At 35.8% G+C, this 26,494-nt stretch overlaps 1 protein-coding gene across 2 annotated transcripts in view; it reads left to right on the forward strand.

Moving 5' to 3' along the window:
• The window catches only part of CDH12 (cadherin 12), a 251,940-nt gene that overhangs the window by 92,064 nt on the left and 133,382 nt on the right, over positions 1 to 26,494 (forward strand). The gene's annotated exons all lie outside the window — the stretch shown is intronic.

The following is a 26,494-nucleotide window of genomic DNA, read 5'->3' on the forward strand; positions in this document are numbered from 1 at the left end:
TTCAGAAATTTGAGTAGTCCACTGTGGGACTCCACCACAGTATAGCTGAACAGTCCCCTGTGGATGGACACTTTGTTCCCATTTGTCTTTAGATACTCGGACATATAATACATTAGAATTTTAAAATTAGTTTTAATTTATAATAAAACAATTTTACACTTACTTGAAACTTTAGAGTTTAAAAATAACATATTATTTAATCTTTACCTTAGCTCCTTGCTGTAAATAGAATGTGTATAATGTGGCACAGAAAAGATGCTTGATAAAGATTTCTAGAGAAATGAAGGGATAAATGAATGGTTACATGTACTTTCCGGAGGAGTTAATTGAGGATCAGCAAATTTTAGCAATTGTCCTCATGCTGAAAGAAGATATTAAGTAGTAAAAACAGGAGTAGAATCCATGTCTTTGGAGTCTTTATTTATTGACTATTCTTGCTATCCTAGTTGAGAATTTATGAATTTACCCAGGTATCTCAATTACCTGGTCAAAAAATTGATATTGTATAATATTTGGCAACAACATTTTCATATCGATCAACTTAATGCAACGACTCTAAATATAGAGCACGCTGAATACCATTACACGTAAATAAAAGGCAGCTTCTCAGGCAGCAATCTATACTCAGGCAATGACTGTATTTCTAGTAGAGTGGTAACCTGTTTTAAGGTGATAGTGTATATCATTATTTGGAACAAATTGACAAATGATTGCTAAGATTTTGTTATAAAATAGAAATCATCTCCCCCAGCATGAACTCTGAAATATAGAGATCATTTGTATTCCTTGTTCCTCCTCTAAAGGAGGAATCATTCATGAGATACGAGTATCCTTTTATATTATTAAAATGCTTCTGACAAAAGTAACTCTCTAGGACTAATACGAATGACTTATACTTATGAAATGTACAAGTAAAATTAAGATGCTTATTGTTTTGGTGTTTGTGTGTGTGTGTGTGTGTGTGTGTGTGTGTTACTCCAGTAGGGAATTGTAAGTAAGTAAAAACTGAACGTGAGAAAGTTGAAGTGACATAATGTGTTTTGAAGAAAAACACCCCATGACACAATTTGCTGTTTTCAAGCAATCCTTTTGTCAAATAAATCTTATGGCTGTACCTAGAATCCATAGATAGTGAAAAGATTTAGTGACTGCTTCGTGCTTTCTGTTAGTTTTGCCCTGTATCTGATTACACAAGTCTCACATGACAGTACCCTGCCACGTTTGAGTTCAGTGAATAAGCTGATGAATAAACTGATGATCAATAAGTAATGAATTTTCCCTGCCTTACTGCTCCCCTCCACCTCCTTTTCCCGACAATTGCCATATATAATCTTCTCCCCAAATGTCTGTGCTCAGGTCCATTACCATCTCTTATTCTTAGGTCTATATTTTCTACCATCTAACGTATATGTCTAGAACAACCTCCCGTTTCTCAGAATTTTCTTCCTTCTACCTGCGTTAATCTACTGCTTGTTTTGTTAATACAGTATTGAGTCAAAGGCAATCCCCTGGGGGTTTTTATGTGCTGTAGAAGACTTGGTTCATTTTCCAGCAAAAGTTGTTTTTAAACCCCTCCTCCCACTTTGCGATGATTCTTGATATGCCCCAATTAATCTTACTTAATTACTTAGAAGTACTGTTTGTTATAAGTTTGATTTACTTGATGTACACTTTGGAATACTAAACAATATTACTCATATCCTGCCCTGTTCCTTGTGAGAATGCAGTCTTTGGGGCCCAGTGGGGTTTTTATTTTAGTTATACATAACGCTCATTAGGTTATACAACTTTTTGGTCTCATATTTAATTTTGATATTTAAAAATATAAATAATTGATGTTCAAAGTAATAAAATTAATGATAGCATACATAAATAAGATGGCATTGAATTAAATAGTAATAAATTGGGGATACACACCATGGTGTTTTATTTATTCAGAGTTAAATTGTCTTGGTGATCGTGATCTAAATATTAAACACTTCTGTGTGTCAAGAGAATATTTTCCATTTGTTTATATATTAGTTACTCTACCCAATGAATATTAATAATAGCCTGCTAATGTTAAATATACTATTTTCTAAATTTTCCCTAAAATTGAAAATAACTCTGACAATGCATACACTACATATAATGATAAAGAAATGAGGAGTTTTGTTGCACATTTTACATTTTATATTTATTTGTAACCCACATAACTACTCTGGGGTTAGAAAAAGAACAGCAAAAATAGTGAAATAATGGCAGAGAATATTCATGTTTGATGAGAATTTGTGCATGACTTTGTCTACTATTGCAACACTTAGTAGTGTCTCTTTTATTATTTTGTTGAAACAATATAACAATTATATTTTGATAGCAGATAGGGCAGTGGAAACAAGTGAATAGAAATTACAAAGTTTTGGATGTCTCAAACTTTACTGGGTCAGAATTCTTTTCACAGAAATACCTGAATATTCTTTATCCAAAAATATAATCATTATTTCATTGCACAATTTTGATTTTAATAGCAATAATACCTTACACATGTTACTTACTTGTGAGTAATACAAAGGTATTTCTTTATCTAGAGATGGAATTATTTAATTTTTGAGGAGAAAATGGAGGCAGTGAAACATTGAAGTTTGTTGCTAATTTGGCTAATTAATAGAGAAATTATTATTAAGACTAAAGTTTCCTGGAGTCTAGAAGAGTCTAGACTTCACTTTTATTAGTCTCTGTCTGAGTTCCTATTTGCTAGTTAGTTTTGCTGGCGCAAATTATATTTGTCAAGAATATAAGACAACTATGGGGTGCCTGGGTGGCTCAGTCGGTTAATTTGACCTGTGGTTTCGACTCAGGTCATGATCTCGGGGTCTTGAGATCAAGTCTCATGTCAGGCTCTGTGCTTAGCAGGGAGACTGCTAAAGATTCTTTCCCCTTCCCTCTGCTTCCTCCTGTGCTCCTTCCCCTGCTCATGTCCTCTCTCTCTCAAATAAAGAAAGAAAGAAAATCTTTTAAAAAAAGAATATAAGACAACTATCAATACTTTAAATAAAAATCACTGTCATATTATGACTAAAAGTGTTTTGATTTTGTGTTTTCCTATTTGTCCTTTGTATATGGTATACTGGGAATTGTTTTTTAAAACTCAACACTGGTAGACAGTGGACATCAATACACCTGGTAAAAATGTAGTGATTCCAAAATTGAAGAGTTAAAAACAACATCTTTCATCAATCCCAGGGTGCACATTTTAAGTGTTTATCATTTGTGCTTTCATAACATTATTTTGATTTTGAAAATCTCTGTGACACTTTCACATTTAAATCAATCTGACTGGTAAATGAAACCTTTATTAATTAGGTTAAGAAAGAAAAAAAATACCATTTCATTTCTCCTGAAGGCTATTATTAGTAGACAAATCAAGAAAAAGTTTGGAGATAGAAATCTGATCATAATTGGTCAAATTATTTGGTAGCCAAAAGAGCAGTTTGTTTTCAAATCAATGTATTAGTGTGTTTAAAAAATTGGACTTAAAATTGGGGGGAAAATTAGATCACAATGTAGCAATGAACTTGTGCAAAAATCTCATATGCATAGCTTTTCTTTTTTTTGCTTTTTTTCCCCCTTATTTTATTTGCCAATCTACAGATCAGTCCATCTCTGGCAGATTTATTACACAGTGAAGAAACAAGTGGCATTTTGCTTCTTTCAGGAATAACATTGTTCAAGTGCAATGATGAGTGAATATTTCTTTCATTCATTGATCCATTAGTTCATGCAAACTTAACTCCGAGCCCTTTGGGATCTGAACTGCTGCTGATGTTAAGTTTATTCTCAAATTACTTCTTTAAAAGTCTATTCTAGGTAGTTTCTAATTAGATACCCCCAGATGGTATGAATCAAGCAGCTGTAATCCCAGCTGGGAACAAGTATGAAGAAAATGCTCTTTTTTTTTTTTTTCCATTTCTTAGCTTTATTTCCCTGTCTCACAACTTTCAATATTCTCACCATTTTCACAGGCTTTTGAATACTGTAAATCACTGGATCATATGCTCTGGAATACTAATAAGATATCTTGTTCTAGCAGAAAAGATGTAGGGTCTATGGATGTAGTGGACCACCTGGACGTTTGAATTATTCCATCTGAAAGCTATTTAATAGAAAACGTGCCCTGTATTAAAAGTAATACCAACAACTCGTTACATACTTAAGGCTCAAGACTTTTTGGAGCATACCTATTTTTCTCAGCTCTCCATGGTCTTCCCAAATCCTTTTAAAATCCATTAGGCCTTTTAGGTTATGGGATGTCATTCAGTAATCCACTAGTTTGGGTCTATCTTAATGAATATAGAGACATTTGAGATAATTGTTTCATAATTAAAACAAAGGTATTATTAACTACTAAAACCACAAATATCAAGAACCTTGTTGCACAAAGCTGTTAATTCACACATTATTTCATTAGTCCTAACAACTGTATCTTGTATCCTTACTATAGTATATTCTTACTCTACAGATGAAGAAACCAAGGGTGAGAGAAATTATGTAATCTTCCAGTAGCAAACAAGTAATGTGGTAGAGCTGGGAGTTGTCCTAAAAAGAGTGAACAACATTTATTGAGTGTCTGTAAAGGAGTCAGACAGTGTGCTAAATTCTCAATAAATATGTTATATTCAGGACTGCCTTATAATGTTTTTCCAAAGCTGGATATTTTGATCTAAGACAAATGTCAAGTAGATGGGATGATGGGAAATGGCTGTGAACCAGGACCAACTCTGGCAAACCAGGATGTAAGATGACAATGTTTCCCTCTTGTATAAAAACTTTTAGATACATGTGGAGTGGGAAAAAAGACTCAGCAAGGGTGCCTGGGTGGCTCAGTTTGTTAAACATCTGCCTTTGGCTCAGGTCATGGTCCCAGGGTCCTGGGATCTGGACCGACACTGGGCTCTCTGCTCAGCGGGGAGCCTGCTTCTCCCTCACCCTCTCCCTGCTGCTCCCTCTGCTTGTGCACGTTCTCTCTCTTTCTCTCTCCCTCTCTCTGTCTGTCAAATAAATAAATAAAATCTTTAAAAATAAAATCCAAAACTCTCCTCAGCAAACACAACTTTCAAGAAAATAGTGTCGCCAGGGTTTTATCAGAGTCAAACACGTAAACAATGAACTATCCTCCCTACTCAGGGTTATTGGTCAATCCCTTTCAAGGTCCCTTTTCTTGCTCCAAACAAAAGTGTGCTCCACAGCTCACTAAAGCCAGTCCTCCTTTTCCACCCTCCACCCATTAAGTTAGTGATTTGAGAGATATTTCGACAAAACCAAAATTATTGCTTATATTTGCTATGTTACTAGCTGATAGATTCTAATGTCATTAACTAACATTGAAATATCAGTGACTTGAATGATATTGTCCTAAAGAAAATAGTTTGTATTCAAAATGAATGATTCTGGATAGAATTTCAGGATGACATTTCGGGCTTTGGGATTTTCCAGGCTAAATGAGGTAGTATCATCAGTCATATTGGCTCATGAGCACATTTCCAGATAGCAAATCATAATGACCTGAAATTGCACAGTTTTTTTTTTTGTCTTTTAAATATATTTGATTAGTTTGAAAATTAAGCATCTATTAGTTCTGATTATACATGCTTGTAATGGAATGTTCTCTACCTGCCATCACAACAAAAATAATTAGTCTAAACTCCTCACTACCCCAAATAAGCCCAGGAAAGAACAGTAGAGAAAAAGAGAGAATGGAGGAAAGTAGGAATCAGTTAAGTACAAGATGAGAGGGAAAACATGGAAAAAGGAGAAATCGTTGTAATATCTTGGAATCATTAGTGCATTCTAATCTCTCTCTTCCCTCCCATCCCACTATCTCCAAATACTTGGTTGACATGCCATTTGCTTCCTGGCTAGTTGGACAATAAGAGGTGTGTTATGAAAAGATATTTATCACCATGTGTTATTTTTCCCCTAATCACAGATTTTGCACGTAATTACTCTGTCACTACATTCTGGAATGAAAAATGTTTCATCTCCATGTCTCTGAAAATCCTTTTATAACTAGGAGAGAGAAAAAGTATATAGAGTTAATCTTCACAAGTTGAAACTACATTTTGTTTTGTTTTTCAGAGAGAACTTTTCCCATTTCATGACCACAAAGACAGCCACTTGTATGTTTGATGTTGACTGGGACATGAAGATAGAGAACACCTTCCCCTGGCCCAATTTTGAATATCCTTAAGGCTTCCCACTTCCCCTTTGTTCTCTAGGAGTCCTTTCATTACCATAAGGCTCTTATTTGTTACATCCATTCTGAAAATCAGTGCCGGGAGAGTGAATTCTGACTTGTCTAGCATGACATGATCCAAACTATAATTTATGGATGAGCAGAACATGAAGGAGGGAAATCAAGAATAATTAAAGAACCAGGAAAATGTGTCTGCTTTAAAAGAAAGAAAATAAAAATTAAAGGAATAATTTATACGACAAATGTTGCTAGGACCCAAAAATGCGATATAGAATGTGGATTTTGCTATTTTCTGGATTATTTAAAAGACTAGTAAAATTACACTGAAAAGATAAAATATCGAACAGCAATAATCAGTTTATTAGCAAGAAAATGAAAGACGTCAAAAGTAAATATGCAAGACTCAATTAAGAATTATTATGTATGATACTTTTAAAAAGCTCTTGAAAAGATTAACCAAAGACATAGGCATGTGTCTTAGAGAAGAGGGACACGAATGATCAATAAACCTGAATTACCATATAGCCTGGCACGATCGCTCTCCTGCCTCCATCTCCCACCCTTCTCCAACTCTTGACATCCATCCAGATGGCTCCTTAGGGCATGCAACCCATCATGAGCAATAACTAGTATGCCTCAATCATTTATCTCTTATTTTCTTCATCTTCTTGCTCAAGCCAACACTGGAGTCTTCCCTGAGAATATTTCTTCCCTGAAAATTCCTGTCAAGTGATGACTGATTTTTTTTTTTTTTTTTTAACTGAAACCTTTGTAGAGGATCTCTGGAGGTGAGAATGAGTGCTTCATTTTCCTTCTTGTCAATTCCAGACCATTTTTTTTCTCCTGTTCTCCCTAAGTCCCCTCAAAACACTTGAAAATTTACCCTAAAGCCCACTCTTAGTCTCTTTCCAATACTACCCGTACCATAATTCTTGGTAGTTTCAGTATCAATAGGGATGATAGATGATTATTTTAAATCTCTAGCCTCATTTTCTCATTTCCAGGGTTTTCATCATTAATATTTCCAGTTACTGTATTCTTTGCAACCCCAATTTCAAGCTACTCAATTCCTGAAGATGATTCTTCCAATTTTTTTTTTTCCCTGTAATAACTCAATTCTAATACTCTCCCCCAACACACTGGAAACTATTATTTGTTTATTTTAATTTTCTTTTATTTAATATCCCCTACCTGTGGCTTTACATCCTTTCTTACAACCATCTTAAATTTTATCATTGATTGTTATTATCATTCCTTTGCATACAACTTTAAGTTCTTTGCCCTGACTCTGGTTAAATCCACCTCTCTGCTTCCACCATACCCACAGTAGTGACAGTGTAATGTGGTTGGAAGAAATATACAGCCATGCTGACGTGTCTGCTATAACCACGAACTTCAAATGGTACCATTGGCTGTCCCACCAGATTCCCCTGATCCATTGAGTCCGCTTCTAAGTCTAGAAAATTTTCTTATGTTATACTGTTTCCTCAAACCTCCAACACTTTCTCCTTCAAACTCTCTCTCAACTGATGTCCTAGCTCAGTTTTAACTGAGAAAATAAAAGCAGTCAGAAGAGAATATCTTCCCAGAATTTCTACTTCTGTAGCAACATCTGTACACATATTCTTTGCCTTCCTTCCTGCAACTACAGGTTAAGACCAACCCCTCCACTCACAGCTTGATTTCCAAACACTTTTGCTTACTCGAGGACATCATTCAAGCAAACTCCCTCTTCCTTCTCTTTTTTTTTATGGAACCAGGGATATCAAATCCTGCTTCAGAACCTCAAGGAGCTTACTTAATTGTTGGAGTTAATTAAATGCTTTTTATTAGTCCTATCCTTAAGACTTCATTCAACCTAGTTCTCAAGCCATAGCCTAGCACATTCACATATGCTGGTAACGTTGGTGGTTGGAATGACATTGCTGGAAAGGTATTGGTGGCTAAGGAAAATCATACCAGAGAGAGAGGAGAGAGAATTGTCATTATCCGGAAACTGGACTAAGATATTCATTGCTTCTAGTCAACAAGTCAAGATGCCTTCTGAAAATGTCCACCACTAGCTAGAAGATGAGGAATGTCACGTTGTCTATATAGACCTCATCTGTAGAATTTAAGCCACATCAACAATTATGTCATTGAATTGCCTAAAGCAACCCAAAGTAGGGCAGTTTGATTCCCAGGGTACTTCAGTAGGATCCCAAGTCAGTGGGTAGTGTGTAAAATTCAATTTGCATTTCTCAGTTGTGGTCTGCAAGAAGCCTGGTAGCTTCCCGAGCAAAAATATGCACAACACATCAAAGAGTCTGACATATGTTTTTTTTTTCTAAAAAAAAGGTTACAGATCAATCTGAACTTTCAAGCGAGATGAAAGATTCTAACATCTAAAGAAAGATGACAAGATGTGTATTTTCATGACAAAATATAATTTAAAACCTCTTCAGATCCTCCCCCACAAGATGCCAGAAATCGTTTCTTTTTTCCCCCAAAAGCATATTATTGGAGTCATAATTCACATTCAAGAAAATGGAATAGAAAGTCAGAAGGATATAACACTCTACTTTTAAGTGTTCTGAATGTGTTTCTTGGCCTGCTTTTTGTTATAGTCATGGGGCAGACTACGTGCTTATTCTTACTCTTACTAATTAAATATTAAATATTGCAGAACAATTCCCAGGGATATAAAAAGTATCAGTTATTGCATCGGGGTTACCAAACTGATGCTCCTAGTTCTTACGTCTAAATTTCATTCAGAAATGCAAAAATATGCACAGAAAAGGCTAATCGAAGAGGAGCCAAATTGGTTACAATGAATAAATAAGTGGAAATATTTCTTATAACTGACAGTACCATTTTCTGTGGTGGCAGTAGCTCCTATGAAAATGTAACATTTTACTTTTCATTGTGAACAAATGTGGCACATTGTCAAGAAAAAAAAGATTCCCAGAGTTTTGATGGAAAAATACTCCTAGATGGAATTCAGGATTCACATTCAGAAACATTCATATCAATACCAGAGGCACAAGTCATATCACACCAGAATGTTGTTGTCAACTATAATTAGAGGCTTCTCTCATTTTCTATTATTTCCCTTAAAAATGAAGGGTCTATTTGTTTCAGTCAAATGTTTCAGAAATACAATGTTTTAGAAAAGACTTGAGAGGCAGTTTACTTTATACAGAGCCACTGTTGAATATATTCATGATTTTTTTTAATTGTCTTTTTTTTCTTTTTCACAAGAGAAAAAGCTGTAAACTGGATTGTGATTTTCAGGAAGACTCCACATATACTAAAGCAGTGTGAATATGGCCTCAGGGACATTCAGGATTTGATCTCCCAATCTTTGCTGCTGTAGTAATGCTATAAACCTTTTTTTGTTGTTATTGATTTACTTTTTTGTTGTTCGTTTGTTGTTTGTGTTTTGTTCAGTTTCTCCATACAAATAAAAAGATAACTGAATTCTTAATTAAATTGAATACATTGTATTCCTCAGAAAGACATGCAATTGCATACCCGATGATATATGGGGGTTTTAATTGATTATCTCAACCAGTAAAAGCATTAGTGCACCATGGCATAGTATGAATTTCTAAATAATATAGTTATTTCTAGTATCAACGGAAAATTCTGAGAACAGATAGCATTAGTAAAATCTATGTAAAAAGTGGCTACATTTGAATAATTGTGGATAGTAAGTACTGAAAACAGAATTTTCACGTCGATCTCAAACTTAATTAAGTCACGTAAAAGAAAGCTATTAAATCCTTGCATTGTCCAATATTAACGTGCTCCAGAAGGTCCTATCTTCCAGCTATATGAAATAACCACAGAGAGATAGAATGTGGGTTAAAGACAACAGTGGGACAAATCAAAGTTGTTTGATCCGGGGCACATAGGTGGCTCAGTTGGTTAAGCATCTGCCTTTGGCTCAACTCGTGATCTCGGGGTCCTGGGATATGCATCAGGCTACCTGCTCAGGAGGGAGTCTGCTTCTCCCTCTCCCTCTCCCCCTGCTCATGCTCTCACTCTCTCTCTCAAAGAAATAAAAGATTTATTTAAAAAAAAATTTGCTAATTCTTCTCTGGCAATCCAAAACTCTTCACTTTCTCCACTGTGAATACAGTGTACATCTAACATATCATAACTACTTGCAGCGTATCTGCATGGTCTCACAATCAGCTGTAAGTCCTCAATTCTGTACAAGAGAAACTTTGATTCACCCATGTCAATGGTGATTAAAAAGATACTGATCTAAAACTCTATCCAATACCGTGAGAAATGCTTTCATAGAAAGCAAGAAGCATTGTAATGGCTAAAAAGTACACTGAAAATCTCTGTGACTTTTAAGAACTCTCTTTGAAGTAGCACTCTAGACTTATAGAATCATATTAATGAATAGAATGACCAACTGTAAAAAGCAAAAGATTTGTAAGCATGAGGATTCTAGAAAGACTGCACTATATTCTCTACAGAATCAGTAAAGAAACCAAAAACATTCTAACTTACAGAAGACATAGGAGCAAAGGAAATTTAAAAGCTAGCCTTAGGTATCCTTAGATATTTGAAGATCTGGAAGGAAGACTGTACTATTTAATTTTGTTCTGGGGGACAAGCCAAGACCTACCAGGACTAGAAGGAAACTACTCTCACCTACCCTTCAGAGTAGAAAGTTCGCTGAATGGTGGTGGGGTGGGGTTGTAAGTTGGAGCAAGATCACATTCAGTGTAATTAATAACTAATGTTGAGGGGAGATTAATAAATATATATATATAAATATAAGATTTATCTTTATCTATCTATAGAGAAAATTGTTACTTTGTAACAATTTAACAACACTAAATTGTGTACATGCAAATGCTAGAGACTGCTTCTCAAAAATCATAAACAAAAGATTCTTGCATTCCAATTCTTTTGAATTAGACTACTTGGAATGTGTCTTCCAATCCCCAAAATCTCTAATTGATATACCAGAATTTAGCATAGCTATTTGATAGGGAAAGAGAGGGCTGTGATACAGGCAAGGCATTGGAAGCATAATTAATTAATTGGCTTGGTAGAGAAAAAGATGCTGTAAGAGGATTTTGATAGCAAAATCCAAGCAGTGGTTTTCCTTCCTTATATTCTCTCTGGAAGTATATAAGTGGATTTACAAAAGAAAGACTATGGTAGGGCAGATTATAGGTAGTTTTCCAGCAAGAATATAGAAAGGAACATTTATAGAAAGGATATAGCAACAACATTTACGCTTTTTTTCCTGGTGAATGAGTGTCTCTGTTCGCTTAAGTGTGACTGAGCTTTGTAGGTGATGACATTCAATTTGAAATACATGGCTTTATAACATCTTATCTTCTAGGTTGACCTGTAAAGTTTCTTCAGATAAAGAATTGAACCCACGAATTATAAGAAAGTTTGATATCAGCACATTCATCTGTATATTCGGTAGTCTTTTTGGTAAGCAGATGTAGATTCGATGGTCCATAAATCAGCATTTCTGGAAGAGAGATGATTTTAGACCTTGAGAAGCAAGGTTCATCTGAAAGTGTTCAAAACAGAATTTCTCGTTTTTCCTGAAAGTAATCCTGTAGCATAAACTCATTCACTTGCTCTTAGATGCCTCTTAGAGATCATATACTCTGAAGTTCTGTGGTAATCTTCTGTGAAGCTTGTCTTGTGAATCCGGGATAAAATGCACAAATAAACACTTCCTGAAGAATTTTCAGTTTACTAACAATAATTTCCTCGGAGACTTGTGTAAGCTATTTCAGAACTATGGGCAGGTGATACCAAATGCAGTAAATAAGCAGTGGTTACTCAAGCAGAGATCACAGAGACTTTTCTCTTTTATTCCACCAAGTTGTCAGTTTGGGGTACATGAAATCACTACAGCCAGTTTGGCATTTACAAGCTGCTTGAAAAGACTTACATTTTTCCCCTTCATGTTTAGAAACAGTTTGAGGCTTTTCAGGGAGTCCTCTGAGGAAACGCAGGTAAGTGGGAATTTTATAATTAGCAGAAGCCAAAGGAAGGAAAACCAGCAGCTTTACATGGGGAAAAGCTTTGAATGCGCTTCCTTGTCTCTTCTTAATGGCCCCGAGGTTTCTGAGATGGATTTTGTTCATTATGAGGTCAACAGAATGCACAAATAACAGACCTTCAGTTCATATTTCACAGAGGGAAATATGTAGTGGCAGATTTTTTCCCCTCAGTCATATCTGAAAGAGAACAAGGAAGTGGCATCACTGAGGTACTAGAGAACAGAAAGGAATGTCTTTCTTTTTCATCCGGTAATGGGACTGACCCCAGCACACTTTGTGGTGACTCACAGATGCTGCTTCAACTAATTCAAAAAGGAGCTTCACGGAGGAGACTGTAACGGTCCCTCACACGTGGTTTTGTTATCATACAGTTTTGAGTCCCTCTGTAGCAAAAAAGTGTCCCTCCGTAGCAAATAAAAGAAGACTAAGAAGAGAATTGCTTTAAGAGGAACTAAATTCAAGTTTAAAAAAAGAGTACATCCACTTCCTTGTGGGAATAAAGTAAACAGATTAGTTTTAGGACCAGATGGAAGAGATGCAGGATCATTTTTGCTAAACTTACCTTGACGTTAGGGCTAGTATATGTATGGATAATGCTAACCATATATAAATTTATCTCATTTATAATTTTGGTGTTTAAAAAAGAATTTAGGATAGTAGCACTCAAAGCCAAATAATTCTGTACTTCTAAAATGTGGGGTAACATGCCTTGTGTCTTACGTTTATTTTCTTGTTCCTCACATTTCCTAAGAATAACGTCCTCAACAAATGCTGTTGATCAACTTTATGTCCCTCAAGGACAGACATAGATGAAAGATGACAATTTTAATGCTTTAGAGGGAAAGGTTTTTCTGTATGTAAGTGCTTCCTAAAATGTGAGCAGCAGATGTAGAATTAGGGAAAATCTGCAATTTGCAAGCATTTGCTGCAGAGGAGGTTTTCCTTTGCTGAAGCAAATTTGACTAAACATTCATGATCCTCATTCTTTGCCTCACTACTATTCCTGTGTTATCCAGTTCCTTCCTACATGCTTTTGGATTGTTAGAGACTCAGAAAAATGAGATAAAATTATAGGAGTGAACACAGCACACAACTTCAAACTCGTGAGGATACCATTCGAAGATGGCACGTTGTTTCTCTGAATGACTTCTTATGCCAAGTCACAAAAAGGCTACCTTGACTTTGGTAATTATTTTTTTTAAAAGATTTTATTTATTTATTTGGGGGGGTGGGGCAGAGAGACATGCAGACTCCCCACTGAGCAGGGAGTCTGATTTGGGGCTCCATCCCAGGAACGTGGGATCATGACCTGAGGCAAAGGCAGATGTTGAACTGACTGAGCCACCCAGGAACCCCTGGTGATTATTGATAGATTGTTCCAGAGTTACTGAAAGTAACCCATGTTCTTCTAAGACTTCAGAAATTTTCTGATGAAACTAAGCTATCTGATTTGAGAGGCAACCCATTCTTTCAGTTAAAAGCTTTCTATTTATTGTGATTGATAATATTTTTTACATGTCCACTAGCATGTACATTCCACCAGGGCTGGGGCATTTGTCTGGTTTTGTTTTATTCACTGATGCCTTACAAATGCCTAAAACAATGCTTGGGCATTATTGGTCTCAATAAACATTTGTTAAGTGAATGGACAAATGAGTGAATGAATGAATGTCTTATACAATATTCTGAACATTTTTGCAGTCAATGTTTGATATATGTATCCATAGTTATATGTTTTAAATAATGTATATCATAATAGCACTAACAGGGAAAGAGAAACAAAGTAAAATGAATAAAACATGTTCAATATTTTCTCATTTACTTCTTACAAAATGGGTATGAGGATATTTGCGTTAACGTCATCATTGGGAGCATCTCATGATGGTAGATATAGAAATCTTTCTCTCCTTAAATATTTGAAGCAAAATCATTCACAAGTCCTAGCATTAAAACCCTGACCAGCTCTGACAATGAGAATGTTTGTCAGTGCTCGATTCTCATGTGGCAGGCTTATCATGATATTTCAATAGTAAATATAATATTATTCAACATTTTAATGCATCCAAATGATTCTCCACAGATAGTGTTAACTTGTAGATTTAATAAATTGTCTATTTATCAGGGGTCTGTTTTTCCGTGACTCCAGTCCATCTGTAGTTGCTTCTGCGAATAGAGGAGTGACATCTAGTGGTGACAGTAAATACTGCAAATGGCTAAGGTTGAGAGCATGTGGAATTTGAGGGTCAATTGTGGGAAGCCCACAACTTTGCTAAGAAAAGCTAAAAAGAATTTGCATGAAAGAAAGGAGAAAATAAGCAACTTATGAGTTGTCACATGTTCAATGGAATTGAAGCATCATTAACATGTTTGGTTTATGTACAAATTGTCAAACCTGGCAAAACAAAACAAAACAAAACAACTCACTCAAAGAATAGGCTTATACGAAATAAGGATTCAGAGAAAGACAAATACCGTATGATTTCACTCATATGTGGAATTTAAGAAACAAAACAGACGAACATGGGGGAAAAAGAGGGAAGTAAACCAAGAAACAGACTCTTAACTATAGAGAACAAACTGATGGCTACAGAGGGGAGGTGGCAGGGGGATGGATCAACAGGGTGATGGATATTAAGGAGGGCACTTGTGATGAGCACCCGGTGTTGTATGTAAGTGATGAATCACTAAATTCTACACCTGAAACTAATATTACACTGTATATTAACTAACTGGAATTTAAATAAAAACTTGGGGAAAAAAAGAATAAGCTTATAACTAAATCATCCACTTGAATTTTCATGTTTTGGTAAGGAATATTTTGTAATCCATCACACACTCTAAGTAAATATGACCACACATTTCAGCATAAGGCATAGCAAGAGAAAAGTTAATATGGAAAAATAGCTCAGTTGTGTTCAACATTACTGTGTGGGGAAATGAAGCCCACTTAAAATAGAATCATTCCTACTTTGGAAAATAAAGGAGCATTGGCCAAGCAACATTTTTCTTTTTGATTTGTAAATACTTTGGATTTTATTTTTTCAATGGAAGAGATCCCTGTAACTAAAAAATTATATTAATGCAGTTGTTATCATCTCTTTGTGGGTAATTATCATATTGATTTAATGGTATTTTGTGGGCTTTGAAATTTAACAGGAGCAAACAAGTTATGCTTGCATTACTGGTGACAGGGTTTTGGAATATAGATGAGGTTCTGTGGGGTGGAGTCCCGAGCCAACGACCAAGAAAGAATTCTTGAGACATCTTTGGTGCAAAATGGTGGTTTATTAAGGCACAGGGACAGGGCCCATAGGCAGCAAGACCTGCTGCCTGAGGGTTATGAGGGGTGGCTGATTATATACTTGGGAATTGGGGGAGGTAAAGAAATGGGAGGTTTCAAAAGGATTTTCATATGTTAAAAATGACTCACAGGATACCTAGACCTTGCCATTGTCAAGTTAAGGTTGTTTTTCCTTCTAGTAAGGTATTAACAGTAAGATAGTTGGGGGCTTCCTGAAGGAACATTACACTTTTCCTGCTTCAAGTGTCTGTCAATGGGCTGCAGGTTATAAGAACATTTAATTGTATCTACATTCCCTTCTGGAAGCTAGGCCACTGATAGAAATGCTTTGTTCTTTAAATTGCTAAGACTTTTGGGCGCCTGGGTGGCTCAGTTGGTTAAGCGACTGCCTTCGGCTCAGGTCATGATCCTGGAGTCCCGGGATCGAGTCCCGCATCGGGCTCCCTGCTCAGCAGTGAGTCTGCTTCTCCCTCGGAACCCTCCCCCCTCTCATGCTCTCTCTCTCTCTCTCATTCCCTCTCAAATAAATAAATAAAATCTTAAAAAAAAAAGTTTAAAAAAAAATAAAAAAATAAATAAATTGCTAAGACTTTTTTAAATTTAGGGAGTCTTGCAGGATTGTGATCTCTAGAAGTTAACTATTTGTTTTTCCTTTAGGGCAGCCAGGAATGCCTGAGGAATGTCACATACAAACCTTCTGGGGGTGGGGGGTGCTTGTGGGGTGTCCCCTTCTGCCTCTCCTCAGCTAGCCTTCTGCTCCCTCATCACTGGTAGGCAGGAGTTAAAATTTTTGTTTTTCAAACATCTTAGATGTATCTCCGTTGATGAGACTTTGTATAACTGAGAAGAATATAGGCTATATGTTGGAGATACTGATAATCAATAATGAAATAACTAGAATTAAATTTTTAAAAAGTTCTAATTTGGGTAATTATGTAAATTCCATTTGAATTAAGATAAATGACAATATTATGATATAATTTATACCAAAAGTGTTTTAAAATGCTTAGTTAAGAATAAGAAACTGGAATAAAGTTTTCTAGTGTGTTGTGATTAATAGTGAACTAACAATTTTCTAAACAGTAATTTTACAAGTGTGTATTAGAGGAAATGAAACATTTAAAGATCTCCTTTAAATAATATTGTATTTCAGTATATCTATTTTCATATTATATGTGAAAATGCATCTTAAAGATATTAAAAGAATATTTTCAGTTAAAGGGCAAATTCATGACTTTCATGAGGAGCTAAAATAAATGTTAAAGATTTTATTTATCTCATTATTGAAGAAGGGACCACTAAGATGCTACAACTGTAAAAAAAAAAAGAAGCATAAATGTATATGCAGCAAAGTAATGTTAAAATGAATTTGAAAAATCTGGTTTATCCACAGGGCAATAATCAATTGTACTCCAGCAGCCTTAAGTAATTTGTATTTCTATGGACAAGAAATATTTGCATTACTATCTCTTTTCTCTAAATTGACTTCTGTTTTTAACAAGATTGCTTAAAATAGCCTAGCCAAAGATAAAGTCTACACCCTTTAAGATCAGATAATACCAGAAGGCCTCAGCATTTCATTGAAAGGTCATGTAGTAATCTATTTTGCCTATCCCAAAGCCTAAACTTTTTCCTTGCCAAGTAGACTTAATAGGCTTATCATTTGCAAAATTAAAGATACTTAATAGTTTTTACTCGGTATCTCGCACTGAAAATAATTTCAGTTTACAAGTATGTAAGTAACTATACCTCAGGACTCTAGGAAGCTCTTGGAATAGAAACATTTTGAAACTCAAAGAAAGATTAAACATTTTCACATAATGGCCACTTAAGAGCTGTAGTAGCTTACAAATAAAACTGTAGCCAAAGCATATTCTATTGTATATTTTCCCACTTTACAAGTGAAAATGGAAAACAATCTCCTACTTTTCTTTTTTTTTTTTAAAGATTTTATTTATTTATTTGACAGAAAGAGACACAGCGAGAGAGGGAACACAAGCAGGGGGAATGGGAGAGGGAGAAAGAGGCTTCCCGCCGAGCAGGGAGCCCAATGTGGGGCTCGATCCACGAGGACGCTTAACGACTGAGCCTCCCAGGCACCCCAGTCTCCTACTTTTCTAATGTAAAGATCATTGTTCTGATTCATGCAATAATAATGACAATATTCCTATGATCAATGAGCACCTGCAATGGAATGCACAATAAAATTAAAGATAAAACAGAAATATTAGTACGAGATAACTTTCTCATTAAATGCCAAAATTTGAAATATGATCGCCTCTTTCTTTCTAAAACTAATCTCCAGACACAAAAAAGTAGAACTTTAACAAGCTCTTTCCTTTTTTTGTTACGATTGAAAGAGTGGGTTTATAGTATAATGGCTTTAGAAAAAATTTTATATTAATTTTTATATTATAATAGCCTTGGAAAATTATTTTTTAGTTTATTTGTTTCAGTCAATGAAAATTCAAAATATTGCAGCCACATCAAGAAACAAAATAAATCTTCTGGCAGTGTAATATTAGATAAAATATCACAGATTATGGCTCATACTTGGCTTGTTTGCTTATTCTCCCCTCACTTTTGGTAACTATGGTTGTTCTAAGCTGACAATTTAGGTCTTATGATAAAAAATATATATGTTCTATGAAACATTCTACACAAATACAGCTGAGCCTAGATTTTGATCCTCCTAATTAGAAATAATCTCACTCCTAAATTACAACTCTTAAATGTTTCTCTTAAAACATGCCATTTTTCATGTTGTTATTTATTTTCACCATGGCCAGTCTGCAAACTCTTTGAGGGCAGCTTGGCATTATTGGATGCAAGTTCATGAATCTATATTTCAGTTTTGTTTTGGCTCTTATAAGCTCTAAAACCTTGGGAAAGTTATGTAATCTTTCCCAATCACAACTTCTTCATATAGAAGATGTGAGTAAAATATCTTTCTCCCAGTAGCTCAAAAGAATTAGATGAGACAATATTTTCAAGCTGATAGACTGGTTTTCAATTAGTAGGTGCCAAAAAAGAGTTTCTTTTCCACAGAGTTTAATATTCTTTTGAACATAGTAGGGACTCAATAGATATTTATTGAATAAACCCCTCAATAATATGCAAAGCAAATTCAAATCTCTCAATATTTTTAATTTGGTATTTCATTTGGTATTTGATTCTACCATGTCTTGAGTGAGGCCAAGAATATATTACAGTGGTTGAGCTACTGCAACCATATTGGGCAAATCTAAATGGTGGCTTGTTTTTCATTTTTTCTCATAAATTGAGGAACCATTGAACCTGATAGCACATCTCTGTTTAGAAAAATAGGCACTGAATGCTGTGCTTACATATTCAGTAGCCTTGGGTGTTCTATCAAAGAAGAAAGGAGAAATAAAGTTAGAGATTACCAGAATGAATTGAGATGATATTAGGTGATTTGGCTATTTTACAGGCTGGTGATCAAGCAGATTCTGGGTTATATAATAGAGGAAGAAAGTGTATCTTTCTTTGACAATTTATCTGCCATGAAATAATGGGTAGAATGAGAATCTATGTAAATATGAACCCTTATTTCTATTTTGAAAATACAATCACCTTCTTAAACTCTTCAAGTGTTATATTTCAATTAAAAATGAGCATAAATTAAAGGCAAAGGTCTATATTTTTACTTACCCAGCCATTTTCTCTCATTTTCCCTTCCTCTAAAATACATTAAAAATAGCTTAGAGGTAGTTTCAGAAAGTGATAGTAAGGGAATAGTAAGTATATTCTATTAAATACTACTTCAGTGCCAAGTTTCTTTAAAATATATATATAACATTAATGATATCATTATTAAGACTTTCTAAAAATCATTATGTAACTATATCTTTAAGGATATATTTCTATAGATATAAATATCTATCTATCTATATATAGATAGATAGATATAAAATTAACTGCCAGAGAAACAAATGAGTTTTGCATGTATAAATTACTTTCACAGAAGGAAAAATGAAAAACCTAAATAATTTATCTTTCATTCCTTAGTGACTCAGAAAAACTCAGTATCTTAGAAAAACTACATTTAATAGTTTTTATCTTTCTAGCCACATTGGAATGAGCCTTAAGATTCTTTCCAAAAGTCTGAGATAATTTTCAAATAAGGCAGAAGCTTAATATGCAAATCAAGCTTAGACATAATCTACTGTGTGTCAGGGGCACCCAAACATCTGTAGGTTCTCATTCTTAGGTGATGACTATGGGAAGAACTATGGATTATGGAGGAAACAAAAATATGAGGTGTAGAGAATATCTAGTATGAAAACAAATAAACCTATACATTAAACCATTAGTGTTATCAAAACTTTATCCTTTTGCAGCTAAACACTCATCAATTTCTTTTGTCTTTGCATTTTTAGGAAGTGTCAAAGGAATGATATATGAATGATATATGTGCCTCTTCTGGGAAAGAGACTTCCAAGAAGTTCATATAGTAATGAAACTAAACAAAATTCTGTTTGGGAGGCATCGTTCACTATTTTTGTTTCAGTAACTTAAAAATTTTTGTGCAGGGGCACCTGGGTAACTCAGACGGTTAAGTGTCTGCCTTCGGCTCAGGTCATGATCCCAGGGTCCTGGGATCGAGTCCCGCATCGGGCTCCCTGCTAAGTGGGGAGCCTGCTTCTCCCTCTGCCTCTGCCTCTCTCTTTCTTTCTCTCTCTCTCTCCCTCTCTCTCTCTCTCTCTCTCTCTCTGACTCTCATGAATAAATAAATAAAACATTTTAAAAAAATTTTGTGCAGAATTAAGGCATGCATCCTATTTCTGCTAGGATAGCCCATTTTAAAAATCAATTAAAATCATTTAACTTTACATTAGTCATATTTCTATAGAAAATATTTCACACATATTAATTAGAAGAGAAGTGACACAGTTCCCATACTTTGAAACAATAGTTTCCTAGTGTTGGGTAAGTCGGGTCTTTTTTTTGTCAGAAAAGGACTAAGTTGCATGTCATATGTAATGCCTCCATATACATAAGTATTTTCCTTCCAAGTCTCGTTCCCTTAAGATGACAGACACTGTCACTTTCCGTTTATATAAAGTCCATATTGAAGTGGCTTCTGACACGAGAAAATGAAGATAGAATCACTAACAGTTTTGCTTTTTCTCTAACGGAGTATTTACTGTGCACCTTGTAGATGCAACAGATTGTGAATGGATATTAAATGGTTTATATCTAATAAAGATGAAAGGGATAAGAGTGATAAATTTTAGACAAGAATAATGGGTGATGTAATTGCTAAACAGGCAACGTTGTAGGGAAATGCAGAGGAGAGCCAATTGTACCAATCAGGATTCTCCACAGAAACATACCAATGGGATATATGTATCTTATATTACATATATTTCATATATATAACAGTATATATATATATGAAATCTATCTATCATCTATAGAGATGTATTTTAAAGACTTGGCTCACATGAGTGTGGGGGTTGACAAATCTGAAATCTATTGGGTAGGTCAGCAGTTTGGCAACTAAGATGGGAGTCGAAGTGGCAAACTTCAGGCAGAATTTCTTCTTCTGCAGGAAACCTCAATTTTTGTCTTAAGGCCTTCAACTAAATGGATGAGACGCACTGACATATTGAGGGGAATCTCCTTTACTTGAAGTCAACTGATCATATGTATTAATGAAATCTACACACTCTCTTCATAGCAATGCTTACAGTAGTGTTTGATAAGTAACTGGATATGGCGGTCTAGCCAAGTATAGAGATAAAATTAACCATCACACTAACTAATTCCACGTTGGGAGGGTGGTAAGAGTGGGTATTTGTTTAAAGACTAAGAAATGTTTTAGTTGTGTGATTAGTAAAACAAAGAAAACATGTGTGCAATTAGGCAACACCTTGTTAGGGATAGGTAGACCAGTGCAGAGGGGATGCCTGTGGCTGAAGCACAGGATGAATACAGGAAAGGTAGTATAATTCAGCCTGTGAATGACTGGAAAAGTCAGTTTTCCTGAATGCAACCAGTAGCCATGAGAGGTTTTCAGCAAAAAATATCATAATTAGAAATCTTTTCTGGGAAGATAAATCTAATATTATTTTATAGCATAGACTGAATAGAAGACTAAAAATTAGTGGGGATTGGGGTTAAAGGTTACTTCTTACATTCTAAGTGATAGAAAATGTTTAACAGAATAATTAATAGTAATAGCATTATGGAGAGAAGAAGGCAAATATAAAAACAAAACCAAAAAATACCTAAGGGATTGAACTGCCAAGATCTGGCCAATTAAATGAGAAAAGCAGAGACAATTACTGAGATTTTTGAAAGAAACACAATGAATAACCCCTCTCCTGACCTGAGTTTTGACCCATTTGTGAATAGATTCAGGAGGAAGGCATTTGGAAACCAAAATGCCCAATCTATTGCTAATAAGGTTGGTATTGAAGAGTGTAGGTTATAATCTGTAGAAAGGGAGTTTTTCAGATATGAAATCCCAGATTTAGACAGATTTAGCCATTAGCAGGGGTAGACAGGGTCACAACGTCTGCCATTACCCCTCCTCTCTAGTATGCTAAGTGGAGGAGTCAGCATTCTCCTTCCTTGGGGTGGAGGATTGAGCAAAGGTAGGGGGTATGGAGTGAGGTCCTACAATGAAACATCAACAGTAGGAAAGACACTCCATCCACCCCCTCCTGTGATAGACTTTTCACAGCATGAATATTTTCAGGGGGTGCCATAAATGAAATGTCATTCTTTGTATTTTTAAATTTGACTTCTATTTGCAACCGTGTGTGTTTATGTGTGTGTATGTGTGTGTTTAAGGGTGGGAAGAAGTGGATAAAACATGTTAGAAAAGGAAAAACAAACAGACTCCTGGGTGGCTCAGTTGGTTAAGTGTCTACCTTCAGCTCAGGTCATGATCCCAGCGTCCTGGGATTGAGCCCCACATGGGGCTCCTTGCTCAAGCCTGCTACTCCCCCTGCTTGTGCTCTCTCTTTCTCTCTGTCAAATAAGTAAATAAAATCTTAAAAATCAATCAATCAATCAATAAGGAAAAACAAAAATAAAAGACCCAAGGACTTGGGGGAGAATTAAGGAAGACTTTAGTACTTTTAATTAGCAAAAATATATAAATTTTAACTATAAAGTGTATACTGTACTACATCATAAAAAATTGTCTCTACAACACCAATGAATATGAATATGACCCTAATTTATACTTGCATATTCCTCTATTCACCTATCTATTCAATAAGTTGTTTTGAACATCTATGAGTGCTAGCAATGGGTGATGCTGGCCTTAAGAGAAGCATTACTGTTACTGCTACTAAAAGATAAATTGAGGCATATTAAAATTTTAAGAGTTTATTTGAGCAAAAATTGATTTGATTCAGGCAGCGCCAAACCTGAAGAGTTTGAGCCAACACGAGCTGGGGAGAGACATTATACAGAAAAGGTAGAAGCAAGGAAAGAAAGGACTGATTGGCTGGAACTTAAAGCCTAGTTGGCTGTTTGTGAATATTGGTTGTCCTTAGGTTTCAGGTTTGTAACCTTGAGGCATGTACATGCCTCAATTTTGGTTTGTTTACTTAGGCCTTATGGCTTTGGTGCCACATCAATCTAATGTCCTCCTGGTTTATTTTAACACTGGTAATAATAATGATAATAACACATGAACAGTAATCATGATGATTATATAAGGGTTCTGCCGACAGGAGTTCACAGTGTTGTGCGATGGACAAGCCACACACCCCCATACATGTGATGATCTTTGTATCCTGTTTAGCAAAGTATCTGGCAATTAGCAATATAAGATGAGTTTGAATAAGCTGGACTCGGGAAGATCAAAATTATAGAACAGTTTTATTTTTTCTATCTCACTGTCTTCAAACAAGATCCATTGAAACATTCGTCTTTCCTTTGGATTAGAACTTGAATATCAAATGAGTCCCAATTGTGGTTTTCCCAAAAGGGTCCAGTTGTCAAAAAAGTTATTTTCATTTGACTCAGATCTTCCCTTTTCTCACAGATCAGGCCTCATTGGAAGCCATCTTTGGGAAAGTAGGAAGAATATAATTAGTTTCTTCTTTCTTCCTTGCTCTACCTAACATCCTTCCTCCTTCCCTACCAACTGACAGTTGTTTCTGGCCCCTCCTAAATTGGGCCTGAAGTGGGGGCAGGGGGAGGGATGGAAGGAAGGAGGCGAAGATTTATAGGAGAGCATAACTGTAATGTTGATTGATGCTCTCTGGGTAAAGCTGACTCGAAATTCAAAGCATTACCCTCTCCAGTATGGCATTTCTGCAGTTGGCAAAAGGTACCCCAGTGGGGATAATGACTCAGTTCTTTAGCCCACGAAATGCTTCATTTTGTTAACATTTGTTTTTAAGGGTACCACTTACACAGTGTCTCTCTGTAGGGTTTTCATGGTCTTTAGACATTCTTTTTATTTTTTTATTTATTTTATTTTTATTATTTTTTTTTGAAGATTTTATTTATTTGACAGAGAGAGACACAGCGAGAGAGGGAACACAAGCAGGGGGAGTGGGAGAGGGAGAAGCAGGCTTCCCGCGGAGCAGGGAGCCCGATGTGGGGCTCCATCCCAGGACCCTGGGATCATGACCTGAGCTGAAGGCAGGCACTTAACTGAGCCACCCAGGCATCCCTAGACATTCTTTTTATTTATTTATTTTTTAATTTTATTTTTATATGTTATGTTAATCACCATACATTACATCATTAGTTTTTGATGCAGTGATCCATGATTCATTGTTTGCGTGTAACACCCAGTGCTCCACGCAGAACGTGCCCTCTTTACTACCCAGCACCAGGCTAACCCATCCCCCCAGCCCTCTCCCCTCTAGAACCCTCCGTTTGTTCTTTTTAAATGAAATCCCTTTCAAAACAACTTGAGCATGATTCCATTTTAGAATGTCCACATCTGGCGGTTGGGATGCCATGCCTCTACCCTGCACCACAGTCTGTGGAAGAGAGCGCCCTCCTGCCAGAGCTCTCCCTTCCGTATGTCCCATACAATCCCCTTTTTATCAGTCCTCCTTCCTTTAAATATTTTTAGGTGTGAGCATGAGATTTCTCTGAGTCCCAGGCTCCTCAGTACAACAGCCAAGCCTTTCCAAGCTTCCCTTGAGCACCATGGGAAGAGAAAGAGACAAGCTGGAACGCTGCAGATTGTCCTTCTGTGCTGCCTGCACACTGGGGTCATCCACGGGCCCTATAAGACACAAATGCTTGTGTCCCACTCCTCTACATTGGGCTTTAATGTTTCAAGTATTGGAAGCATCTTTAATGATTCCACTGTGTAGTCAAGGTTAACAAAGCGTCTCTAAAGACACCTTTCCTACTGACATCCCCGAGAATGCTTTGTCTTTAGATAACCTGGGGGTGGCTAATGGTCCACTTGTGGCCCACTGGCTTTGGATTACCCTTTGGGCCGACTTCCCACAGGTGGTTGCAGATCTTTACAAATAGGAAGAGATTGACAGCTTTTATCCTCAGCTTTGGGAATTCATTCAAAACTCTGAGAAAACAGGAGTTCCATTTAAAGTCCTGTTGTGTAAATCTTTGTTGAAGTGAGCTGAGTAATGCAGAGATGATGGATAAGATTCAGAGTTATGTAAGTTCCTAGGCAAAAAGATGAGCCTGCTTCACAATTTTCCGGTCCATTTCTTTTCAGTGTCTCATTTTGTTTTTGCTCAAAATCATACTATATAGGTCCCTGGTTTTAAATAGAATATCCACCTTACCATTTACTAAGATCAAAAAGTATCAAAACTGACCATCTCAAAATGACACAACTTGATTCTTAATTTTTCTCTTGGGATACGTAGCAACTGATAATTTTTTATAAATATATTTTTGGAATTAATCTCTCTTTCTCTCTCTACCTCTATCTTTCTCTCCCTCCCTCACTCTTTGACTTTTACAATGACAACTGCACAAAATCTCTGCAAACTAATTTTCTTTATAAGTCTGAGTTTTGTTAGACAATGAGTTTTTGTAATCAGGGTATTTAAAATAGTTCAATTCCTGTAATATAACAATATTTTCCAAAGGAGTAACATTTTTTTTTCCAGGTAAAAAAAAAGAACAAGTCTTTTGAGATTGAATTAAGCTTGAAAAGAAAATGAAACATGAATTTTACAGAGAATGCAGTACCTCTCCCTGGCAGTTAATGGAAGTAGAATTCCTTCCTACTACAGTTCTTCCTTCTGTCCCTCTCGCATCAGCTCCCTTTTTTCTGATCTTCTCTCCTTTAAAAATTTTCAGGTTTGGGTCAAGTGGTCTCTCTGAGCCCCAAACCACACATGATGATCAATATCTGAGTAGTCATATAAAGCACTTTATATAAAATAATTTTGCTTTCATTTTCAAGCTGAGATGTGGTTGTGAACAAAAGAACAAAAGCATGTATATTCCCTCTCAGGAAATATAATTATAGATGAATGTTTTCCATGTGGTTAGAATAAACTGTGCAACGTTAAAATGTCATGCAACTTTAGTTCATAATTTAAAATTATATTTTATTAATTTCCATAAAGAGCCTCTCCAATAAGAACATAAACTCTGGATGACTTCAAGCATTTTTTTTTAAGATTTTATTTATTTATTCGACAGAGACATAGTGAGAGAGGGAACACAAGCAGGGGGAGTGGGAGAGGGAGAAGCAGGCTTCCCGCCGAGCAGGGAGCCCGATGTGGGGCTTGATTCCAGGACCTTGGGACTATGACCTGAGCCAAAGTCAGACACTTAACGACTGAGTCCACCCAGGTGCCCTTCAAGCATTTCTTAATAGTTCTTCTGTATCTTTTGATATAGTTTATGTATAGTAGCTTTTAAATATTAATAAAAATTGTTAACAATAGTAACCTATCAGTTCATACAACATACCCTCTGTTAACAATTGAA

The sequence above is a fragment of the Eumetopias jubatus genome, unplaced genomic scaffold (assembly GCF_037043125.1).
Source record: "Eumetopias jubatus isolate StellerSeaLion01/CBP00866 unplaced genomic scaffold, mEumJub1_p1.0 scaffold_5, whole genome shotgun sequence".
In the NCBI taxonomy this organism is placed as follows: domain Eukaryota; kingdom Metazoa; phylum Chordata; class Mammalia; order Carnivora; family Otariidae; genus Eumetopias; species Eumetopias jubatus.